Below are 11,791 nucleotides of genomic sequence, written 5' to 3'. Positions count from 1 at the left end.
TTGTTTTGTCTTTTGAAGCAGGATGGAATTAAGTTAGATCTGAGGAAGGGCTGACTTGACATAAGGGTAATTTACCTCGAAACACTGGTCCTCTGACCCAGGTAGTAGAATCCATCCGATCCCGAAAACCCTGAAGAACCAATCAGACATCTCTGTCTTCTGAACAATAATAGGTACCAGCTTCACTGCAGACGGAAGACTCCGTCTGATCGGACAATTAAAAAAAAAAAATTAAACTTTTCGTTTCTCATCTTGTATTTCTCCATCATCGCATTTCTCACAGTCTAATACAGCTACGTTAGTATAGCCACGTTTTCATTTTTAAATAAAAGGGTTTTTTTTTCTTTTTTAATGACCATATACTTATTGTAGGTAATTCGGAAGAATAGAAAAGTATAAAACAAAAGAAAAAATTGAGATAATCATTGTTAGAGTTTCCTCCTTGTCTTTCCTTTCTGGGCACAGAAACACAGAAATACATAGAATTATTCTATGTAAAGGTTTGTACCTTGATTCAAAAAAAAAAATTAACTCTGCTTCAAATCTGTCTTCTCATGTCATCGCAGAAACCTTCAAATCCTTTTCTGCGTTACATAGTGTGTCTTTCTTTTTCCGTGAATAAATGAAATAGGAAGCAAAACAGTATTTCATAATGACCTAATAGGAGAGGGACGCCTGGGTGGCTCAGCCGGTTGAGCGTCTGATTGATTCTTGATTTCAGCTCGGGTCATGATCCCAGGGTCGTGGGATCGAGCCCCGCATCGGGCTCTGCACTGACTGTGGAACCTGCTGGGGATTCTCTCTCCCTCTCTCTCTGCCGCTCTCTCTTCCCGTCCGCCCCCCAAAAGAATGACCTAATAGGAGAAAGTAAAGTCACCACACCTCCCATAAACCCATCCTGTGAATGGTTTGGGGCACATTCCATGATCCAAAGCATTTTTTTTTAAGTTAATTTATTTCAAGAGAGAGAGGGAGCGTGTGAGTGCGTGCATGCAAGCCGGAGAGGGACAGAGAGAGAGAGAGGGAGAGAGAGAGAGAATCCCAAGCAGGACTCCACACTGCCAGTGACAACAGAGCCGGACGCGGGGCTCAAACCCACGAACTGTGAGATCTGACGTGAGCCAAAATCAAGAGCCAGAGATGTAACCACCTGGGCCACCCAGGTGCCCCTGATCCAAAGCATTTTTGGTGGCTCTATGATATCCCTTCAAATGGATACACCCCACTTTATTTACTTCTTTCCCTCCATTGTTCAACATTTATATTTTCAGTTTTTCATTGAATTTCTCGTCTTTGCTCGTTCGCTGTGCATTTGTTCGCACACTGAGTAACTGCTGGGCAGCTCCATTTACACTCTTCTGAGTCCCGAGAATATAGCAGGCCACAAAACCGACGAGAAGCGGTGACCAGAGAGCTCAAAACTCCCCAAAGGGAACTTGGCCACAAATCAGTAAAACACAGATCATGGCAGATGGCCGTTAGGTGCCACCGAGAAAACCGCAGGGAAGGGGTGGGGCTGGGTGGAGGGGCTGCTATGTTCGCTCCTGGGCCTGAGCAGAGCACCGAGTGTTGACCTTGAACTTATGACCCTGGCTGACGTCCACAGCAGCCCTCACACCTTCCTCCCCGGGACAGGGCTTGTGGGGAGCTGATGGCCGACCTCTGCCTTCCTCCTCTCCCGTCCCTGTTAGGGTCGAGTCTGCAGACCTTCTACCTCGTGCTTTTTCCTCCACTTGAAACCTCTCCAGGAGCTGACACCCACGTCAGCCTATAGTTTGCCCACTTGCTCACCTGCACGGCGTTTATCTCAATTGCAATAGGCCGGGCTGACCGGGAGAGACCGAAATCCCCACGATGTGAGGCAAGTCACTTTCTCAGTTCGCCCACTCAGCCTCTTCAGAAAGTGGTGCTTCATACTGGGCCTTCCAGAGCCCCCAGGCCTAGGGAGGTGACAGTGCGATTCCCTGCGTCAGGGGGGGGTGGGGGGCGGGGCCACACTGGCTTTGTCTGGCCATCGAAGGAGTCCAGAGGCGTATTGCCTTCCCTGAGTGTGTGTGAGGAGCGCGTTGTCAAGGCACGACATCCGGGCCTCACTGAGTCTCTGCCGGGGTCACCGCAGCCCTTCTTCACTCAGCTGCCCTGATGCGGGTCCCAGCTGCCCAGCCCCGAATCCCGAGACAGTGCCGGTCCCAAGCCTTCCCCACGTTCAGGGACAGCCATCCGCTCAGAACACCACTGTTTGGGTAACAGAATCACTGCACGCTTCTGGTAAAGTCATCAGAGAAGAGGCACACTGGAGCAGTAACAAACGACGTCCATTGGATACTTTCAGAATACAAACAAAAATGTTTTCTAAAGCATTGCGTGCGAGAAGACAAAAGGTACATAAAGGAAGACCGTCTCAGTCACCTGCTCCCACACCAACCTCTGCCAATGGCCAACGTTCATGGGCATGAGACCTGCCACACTGTTCTTCTCACACACCCGTCCCCGAACACATACCTAGGAGTTTTCTACTTGTTTTCGTGGAAATGCAATCCTCCTTTATAAGTTTTTCTCAACCCATCTTGCTTCGAATAGTTGATGGCTTTGCGGGTCAACTAACCTGAATCTCCCCCGATCTTTTTGTTTTTGGAAGTTTGTATGCACTCACACACATACAACTTGCACATTGAAAATCTCATTACATATGCTGATTTTTAGTGCAGGCTTTCTTTTTCACTTGCTTCTCCCCTCAACTCCCCCCACCGCCAACTCGTGCTGACAACCTGTTTTGTGTCCTTCTCCACCTTTCTCAATGCGATAGAATCGTACACAGACACACAGACATAAACGCATGTACAGGGTGTTAGCATAGATGCCCCAGTGCATCCTGTACCCTGTCTCGTGGAAATTCGACCCCCAAATCTGACAACAGGCTCATTCACCCATAGTGGGCATGAACCCTTATTTACTTGGCCACTCGTCTACTGATGAGAATTCATTTTTTCTTTTTGGTGACAAGGAACAATGCTGTGCTAAATATCCTTATGTGTTTACATGTAGATCCATATCTTTAGGGAACTGTGCTTCTATTTCCGTGGGATAGATTCCCAGGAGTGAAAATTCTGAGACTTTGGGAACATTGAAGCGTGAAAAGGGAAAATATTAGAGAAGGAAGACAGATGATGTAGGTGATAGAGGCCCCGAGCTTGGGGCTTCTGCTGTTGGGACATTTTCAGTGAGTTTAATTTTTCTTCCCTCATTCCTAAGTGGGTCAGAGTGTTCCCTCTGCCTCCTATAGATAGAACAGTGAGGCCTACAACTATTCAAATTCTCCCTGAGGCTACTATAGGAGAAAAAAAAAATGCAGTAGGAGGCAGGGACCTCTTACTAGCCCGTGACCTTGAAAATGAACCCAGTCTCTCTGCACACCTTTCAGTCTTCTCCACCTGCCAAGGATCCCCTTTGGGTCAGGTGCAGAGGACTGCTGGAGATCCCTGTGAGGACGTGAAGGTGAGGCCCACGCCCTAGGAGGGGCGGATGCTGTTAGCACCGGCTTGAACTTGCCCTCGGAGGCCTTGGCAGAAACTCAGCTACAGCCAGCCTTCCTCCCCTTTCCATACCTGCTGCTGTGGTCTCACTGGGATGCTCGGCCTCACTTAAAGTTACTCCTTGGAACATCGGTTCTTTCTTTTCCTTGATGGGAAAATTACTGCAATTGAACAGAACAACCACCTTCCACTTTAGCATCAACAATGAATGAGTCATGATGGATGAGAAGGAAAACCACAAACGCTTAGGGTGGTTTAGGGAAAAAAAAAATCTTTGTTTGAAACAGGCTGATACAATCTCCACCCATTCATTTGGCCATGTTGTTTATTAACCGTGTAGCTGGACCAGGATGAGCCGAGGGGTGGGGCAGGCTGAGGGCAGGGCAGTGTCCCACACTTGTCCCTCGTACACAATGGAAGCTTGGACAAGAATAGTGTGTTGAAATCTGGCGTAACACTTCACCCCGTGTCCTGGCACATACATGGATAAGTGCCATTGATTTGCAACCCTGCCGTTGGCTCTATAGCCTGGGGGTAAGGGGTGTAGACAGATCCACTATGAGGCACGTTTGCTTTTAAGCCAATTGAGGAAAGGTGGTTCCGTGCAGTTGGCTTTATGGAAATGGTTCCTCCATATTTCTCAAATTCTCAAAGACGTCACAGGATCTCTTGAAAAGAACTGGGGTAAGTTATGGGGAGCTGGTTTCCGGTCAGGGGTCTGCCACCAAACACCTTGAGGACCCTCATGAAGGTCACTCGCTTCTCTAGGCCTCAGTTTACCCATCTACAAGCTAATCGCACTGGATAAATTCCAAAGCTACTCTCAAGTATGAAGTGCTAAGTGTTTTTTAAATTAAAAATAACATTTAGAGGCACCTGGGTGGCTCAGTCAGTCGAGTGTCCGACTTTGGCTCAGGTCATGATCTCACGTTTGTGAGTTCAAGCCCCGCGTCAGGCTCTGTGCTGACAGCTCAGAGCCTGGAGCCTGCTTCGGATTCTGTGTCTGTCTCTCTCTCTCCCCCTCCCCTGCTCAAGTCCGCCTCTCTCTGTCTCTCAAAAATAAATAAAATGTTAAAAAAATTTTTTTAAATAACATTTAAAATATATAACAAAAGAAATCATGTTTCACATAGAGAAGTAGAAAATACAGATGGGCTAAAAAAAGGAAAAGTGAATGAAATATTGCATCTGAAATCACAGTACTGGGAATAAAAACTGAAAACAAAATTAAATTTGAAATATATTCCTGAGTAGTAAACATTATTAACCAACTTATGTACACCCTCATAGGCTTGGAGAAACAGGCATACATATCTTTTAGTATTTGTATATAAAATCTGTACTGGTAAACATGGAATAGGTCTAGGCATATGGCATTACAACATACTTATTTGTGACTTAGCATGCTACGTGAATTTCTTTTCATGTCAACCTCATTTAAAATGCCTGCCTACCACTCTGGAAAACAGTGTGGAGGTTCCTCAAAAAATTGAGAATAGAACCACCCTATGACCCAGCAATTACACTATTAGGAATTCGTCCAAGTGATACAAAAATGCTGATTCGAAGGGGCACATGCACCCCAATGTTTATAGCAGCACTTTCAACAGTAGCCAAATTATGGAAACAGCCCAAATGTCCATCACCTGACGAATGGGTAAAAAAGATGTGGTTTCTATATACAATGGAATACTCCTTGGCAACGAAAAAGAATGAAATCATGCCATTGGTAGCAACGTGGATGGAACTGGAGGGTATTATGCTAAGAGAAGTAAGTCAGTCAGAGAAAGACAGAGATCATATGATTTCACTCATATGTGGAATTTGAGAAACTTAACAGACGAACATAGGGGAAGGGAAGGAAAGATAAGATAAAAAGAGGGGGAGGCAAACCATAAGAGACTCTTAAATACAGAGAACAAACTGAGAGTCGATGGGGGTGGAGGGTGAGGGAGTGGGTTAAGTGGGTGATGGGCATTAAGAAGGGCACTTTTAGGGATGAGCACTGGGTGTCATATATAAGAGATGAATCACTGGGTTCTACGCCTGAAGCCAAGGCTACACTTTATGCTAACTAACTTGGGAATAAAAAAAAAATAAATAAAAATAAAAATAAAAATAAAAATAAAATAAAATAAAATGCCTGCCTAGTACTTCAGCGTATGGCTGCTCCAAACTTTGCTACTGCTAAACACTCGAGATGTTTGATATTTTCCACTCTTAAAAATAATGTTATGAAGAACATCCTGGTAATTTTCTCTTCACTTGCATCTTAACATTATGTCCTGAGATAGGACGGTGAGACAGGTGTGGATGCATAGTTAATGGGTGTTGTGTGATGCGGACAGTGAGTGGAGGCCAAGTTGGGTCCAGCGTGTGTTTTGCTGGGGAAGGAGAGAAGAGATGTCTGGGCCAAAACACTGACCATGACGTTGTGGAAGGGAATCTCCACCGTGTGCTGACTGGCGGGGGGGTTGGGTAGAGCAGGCGGGGACTGGGTGGCTGGTTAGTGAGATGCTTATAACCGTGTCCACCTGGAGTACCCGCCATGCGGTGAAGGGGCTATGAGACGCCTCCCGGTTTCACAGACCCAGAGCCTACAGAGTTTTTCAGAGACGTGCTTTGAGGTTTGGGCATCGTCGAGGGGGAGGTGAATGATTTTGTATGGGCGGAAAGTCAGGAGAATGTTCTCTGATAACAATCGCTGCTCAGCTATTCCCTGAGGAAAGAACTGAGGGGTTCTCCCTCATTGATTTTTGGAATGCCATTTCATGGCCCTCCTCATTATGAGAGGGGAAGAAGAAAAAAACTTGAGATCCTCATAAACAACCGCTTGCAAGATTACCGAGATAGCGTGTGAAGTGCATTCGAGTTCCTTCATAGACAAGAAAAATGTAGGATAAGAATAGAGCCAATAGCTCTGATAACTCAGCAGATGTTGGTGATGCCAGTTCTGGAGGGTGACATGTGCTGGGATTCGGTGGGAGCCTCTCTGTTTCACAGAGGGAAACTCTCTGAGTTTCACAGGCTCAGAGGTCCAAGTGATGGGTCCAGCTCTATGGACGAAAGCCATGGCCGAGCCGGGCACCCATCCTGGGACCGTGGATGAGTATCCTTGACTTAACAGCTTTACGGCTAAAAAGTTGGAGTGAGGTAACGTCTCAGAACGTCCTTTGTAAACTATAAAATATTATACGTCTATGTGAGAGATTACTATGCCCGAGAAAGCTAAGTTACAGCAAATTTTAAATGAAAAGCTCAAATGGCCAAGCTGTAGAATGCTAACTTTTCAAACTCATTTTTCCTAATGGGACAATAAGAATCGTGAACACGTATCGAGTTCTGCTGTGTGATCTAAGGGCTCCTATGATGTTAACCCATTTGATCCTCACAAAAACCCTGTGAGGTAGGCGCTGTGATTATCCCCATCTTACAGATGAGGAAACTAGGGTACAGAGAGGTGAAATCATTTGCGCAGAGCGTCTTCGTCTGTACGTACGAAGCCCTCTGGCTCTCGTAGTCTGTGACGCGTTCCTAGATCCCATAAAAATGTACTCATGAACAGAAAAAGAGGACTTGGGTTAAACCTTGGGTTTAACGTACCTTTGGAAAATCTAGGGCCAGTCTAGAGATTTGCTCCCGTGTTTTGCTGGCACAGGACTGACCACTCCAGCTGGGGCTCCGTGGCGGGGGCGGGGGGGTCTCTCTTGGAACAGAAAGGGTTAAGCTGACCCATGACCCGGAGGACCCAGAGATATTTGCCTTCTGTGCCACATATGTAGATGGGCCCTGAAGACGAACATCTCTCCTCATTGGGAATCATGAATTTTTATGAAGCCAGTCCAGAATTCCCAGAATTCAGTCGGGTGCACTTTGCAGACCCCTAAAATGCTGTCACCATGGAAGGTTTCATTGCTTGCACCTGCTAAAACATTTGAGGCATTTGAGAGGCAGTGAAACACATTTGCTTTTCATTTTATCTGACTTTGGAAACCTTTGAAGTGTTTAATAGTAGAGCCCAGGAAAGATCCCCGCCTCTTAATCATTTACTCGTAAGGCACATTCTCGGCTGCTAGCCTGTCAAGCAGAAACTGACCTGAGCCCAGTTTTATTAAGTGTCACATGCTCAGTCACTGTTCATTAAAGGTGTTTTAAGGTTTGAATTATGTAATTTATGAGAAGAAGAAATAAAAATTCCATTGTTTTATTCATATGCAGCCCAGGATCTCTTGCTCATAACAAACTTGAGGGGCAGTTGGGCCAAAGGACGCGAGGGGGAGGACGAAGGTGGCCTTTGGTCGTCTGGCCTCCCTCGGCCCCCTGGCCCTCCCATGTGCCTTCCATCCAAGCCTGGGCAGGGGGCGGGCGGGCGAGAGCTCTGGGGAGGGAGCCGTCCCAGCCTGTCCTCCTGTCCCCCCGTCTGAGACCCCACGTGACAAAGCACCTTCCTCCTCTCTTCCCAGCTCTTCCGCCTCTTTTCCAGAAAGGCATAAAACAAGCAAACAGCAGGGAATAGCCTTCCTAGAGTGACCCCGGGTGACCACGTGAGTCACAGTCATTGAGGACTCTCTTAGGAGAGCTGCGGGTGGGCAGGGTGCCGGGCACTCGGCCAGCTGCTGGAGGTAAGTGATCTCACTGGATCCTCACCTCACCTGAAGAAAAGGGGTGATCATCCCTATTTTAGAGGTACTAAGTTGGGGCCCCGGGACTGTCCTTGTCCTTCCCTCTCGGGTGCCTAGGGCATCCGTAGCGTGGGTCAGCCTCCTTGGAATCATGCCGGTGAGCGTGCCAGGAGGTGTGGATAGACTAGACCGGGCAGTGTGTGCCTTATCTGGACTTGAACTCCGCACAGTGGCCCCTCGGGCCCCCCAGCAGGCTTAGGAGCGTTCACAAAGGACGTTTTTTCTCATACAGATTCTCTGTGCGTTGTCAGAGTGTTTAAGATTCCACATCCACCAGAGGCTCCGCCTGGGTCTCCCCCATTGGACAGGTGGACACCCTCCCGCCCCCCCCCCCCGAGGACCCCATTCTCTTCCCCAGCTTCCGAACAAAGCCCTTGCCTGCCCCGTGCTGGGGCGGCCTTGAAATCTTCCCACGGCCGTTCACATAATATGTGCCGCCCTTTGGCCCGATGAAGCACCAGCAGGGAAAAAGACATTTTCCAAAATGTGGACAGCCCAGCAGATTTAGATCATGGTTAGGATTTGAAAGCTGTGGCAGCTGAAGGTATTTCTTGCTCTCCACGTGCCCCCCTCCCCGCACTTTCCTGTAGCCCACACAGAGAATCACGAACTTGATTTCGAGTATTTTCCTAATCAAGTGACTCACGTGTTACAGGTGCAAAGTTGCGCCAGGCTTTTCTCCCTTGGCTCAAATGTGTGCGTTTTTATTTCTGAAAGGGGATCTCAGGTGCTAAGCCTTTTCTAAGACGCCTCGTAGGAATGGGGTAGAGTTTTTGAGAACAGGGGCCCTTTAAAGTCGGGTAGGGTGGGGGCGGGGCAGGGGGCGCTAAATAAACTCCTGTTTGGGAAGCTCCATTCTCCCAGACAACCCAGATTAGGAAAGGCCCCGTGTGCAAGAGGCGAGCTGGTGGGCCAGCTTTACAAATCTGTGTCAATCATTAACCCACTTAATTTTGAATTACCAAAATCCAACTGATATTTCGATGGTGCAGGCTGCTGGCAGTCCCGACTGTAGGAGTCACGGCCTTTGATCTGCGAGCCCAGTTTCCATTAGCAGTAAAACCACAGACCTCTGCTGGGCCACGGGCCTTGGGGGAGCTCTGAGCCGCTTGCCCGAACGCTGAGAGGACTTTGGATAGAGTCTCCAGAAGTAGTCATCACAAATCCATTAACTCATGAATTCTGCACGGTTTTCGGCATTGTACCGGGTGCTGGGAAGCAGGAGTGGGTTCTTTCAGCCGCTCGGAGAGACAGGTGCACAGGCAATTTCCGCACCCGAGGTGTGACACGTGCTTGGATGAGAAGGAAAAGACAGCTGTGGGAGCTCTGAGGCGGGACATCAGGGAAGACCTCCCAGAGGAGGTGACACCTAAACCGAGAATTGAAGCTCGCGTAGGAGTTTGCTGAGCGATGGGCAGAAAAGCAAAGGCAAGCTCAGAAGAACCTTCTAAAACCTGGGAAGGAGTTTGGAATTTCACCCCAGGATTACGGAAGCCATTGGTTGGCTTTGAGAAGGGGTGGGTAACACGAGTACATTCGTACTCTAGAAGGCCAAGTGTGGAAAGCGGAGCGGAGAAGGACAGCAATGGAAGCAGGGAGACCCAGACCCGTCTGACATCAGCAGGGGGCGCTGCCGAGGGAGGCATTTGGGGTTAAGCCAAACCTAATCTGGGCAGGTGCGTGGCCTGGGAGTGTGGGGGAGATCTTGCCGGGAGACCTGACTCTGGGACATGACGGGCCTTCCCCGAACCACAAAAGGCACGGCCCTCCTGACATCTGAGCCTGAACCCACGGGGCTTCTACCCAGAGATGGAAACTCGGGGAACTACAGACAGTCATGGGGAAGAGAGGGCTCAGGGGACAGGTGAGGGAGGGCGTGTTCCTTTTTCGAGTCTAGTCAGATTGACTTTGTTGGAGTTAGATGGCTTTGAGGACTGAAAATCGAGGAGAGAACTTCCCTCAGACTCTAGACACATATCAGGTACGAGCCGACCCAGGGCAGTCATGGACAGGTAGCCATGGCAGGTGGCCCTAGGGGGCACGGAGCATCTGTCAGGCATCAAGATGTCTTGGCCTGAGTGTCGGAGACTATTTTTTTCCTCACGACGTGTGGTGAGACAGGCAGATATCTCACTATACCTAGTGAGACTCTAGGCTCTTTCTTTCAAAAAAGGTGTTCAAGGTGAACGTCACCATTATTTTTAATGTTTTTATTTATTTTTGAGAGAGAGAGAGAGAGAGACGGCACGAGTGAGGGAGGGGCAGAGAGAGAGGGAGACACAGAATCCGAAGCAGGCTCCAGGCTCCCAGCTGTCAGCACAGAGCCCGACCCGGGGCTCGAACCCGTGAACCGTGAGATCACGCCCTGAGCCGAAGTCAGACGCTTAACCGACTGAGCCACCCAGGCGCCCCCACCGTTATCCTTACACATTCATCTAGTAATTACTCTGCCCTGGCTCTGTTGCATGCTTTCACATATTAGCTCATTTAACGCCCCCGTCTCTGAGAAGCAGGTGCCGGTGCGTTCGCTTCCGCTGCTGGGAAAACTGAGGAAGAGAGAGTATATCATCGGTGCAGGTCTCACGGCTGATCTCCGGAAGAGTTGAGAACTCTCAAAGCGTGACAGGGAAATCCAGCCACGGCTGGGACATTCCAGGGTTGCGGGGGCATGGTGGGGGGGGGATTGGAGAGTCATCTGGGTCTGCAGTGACGTTAGGGACACGCGCAGGCACGCGGGTTCCTGGGATGAGAGGCCCCCCGGAGAAGTCAGGTGCCCTCCGTGCACAGTGTCCTCTGTCCACACCTTCCGCGGCCCCTCTCTTTACCAGGCCGTCGAACAGGAAGGCAGACTCGTCAGCTTGGGTCGCACGCCCCCGATTTCTGCATGCCTTCCCACCTTTCTGACCATGCTGTTCATGTGGCCAAATCCAGACACCTGCCTTCCCCAAGACACCGAATGCGGCACTGCCTGCGTGTGGAGCCTGGGAGAGGAGAGGAGACTTTTGCCTACCCAAGCCCACCCTCCTCCTCCCGCTTGTCTTGCGGATTCCGCGGCCAGGAGAATGGAAGGAGTCCACGGAGGCGGCAGACACTAGGAGTGAACAGCATAGACGCGTTCGTTGCCTCTCTGCGTTGTGGCTCTAGAGATCCCTGCGGCCACGGGGACAGCGGGCTGCCACAGTAGGGAGCTGAGGGTAGACGCTGACCTGAGAGAAGTGGGGAGAGCACCGCTTCTCGCTCAACGGGCACGAAGCCGAGGGGTCTGCCACCGTCTCTGAAAAGTTGACGTTTAGCATCCTTTTGGGCGACGCGTTAGCCGAACGGACTGCTTTGCCCTGGGGATGGCCAGAAAGAGAGAGGACCCCCTTCTGATTTCACAATGAGTACTAGGGATGAAGTGGGGAGGGGGGGCACCTAGCCTCTACTCTGTGCTGGGTCCTGTGGTAGGCGGTTAATGGGCCAGGCACAAGCAACCTGGTTATTTCACGAGTCCCTCCGGGGTGGCTAACGCGCGACACATTTTACTGAGCAGAGCACCGAGGCTCGCAGATTCGACATGATGTCCCAAATCTCAGC

The 11,791-nt window shown here is 49.5% G+C and overlaps 1 non-coding gene across 1 annotated transcript; it reads right to left on the bottom strand.

The window, feature by feature from the left end:
* Positions 1-10,537: 10,537 nt before the first annotated feature.
* Positions 10,538-10,622, bottom strand: TRNAR-UCG. The gene has a single exon. It is a non-coding gene; the product is annotated as a tRNA-Arg (tRNA).
* Between the last annotated feature and the right edge of the window lie 1,169 nt (positions 10,623-11,791).

Source organism: Lynx canadensis, chromosome D2 (assembly GCF_007474595.2).
Source record: "Lynx canadensis isolate LIC74 chromosome D2, mLynCan4.pri.v2, whole genome shotgun sequence".
Taxonomy (NCBI): domain Eukaryota; kingdom Metazoa; phylum Chordata; class Mammalia; order Carnivora; family Felidae; genus Lynx; species Lynx canadensis.
This window is presented reverse-complemented; position numbering and strand designations above follow the sequence as displayed.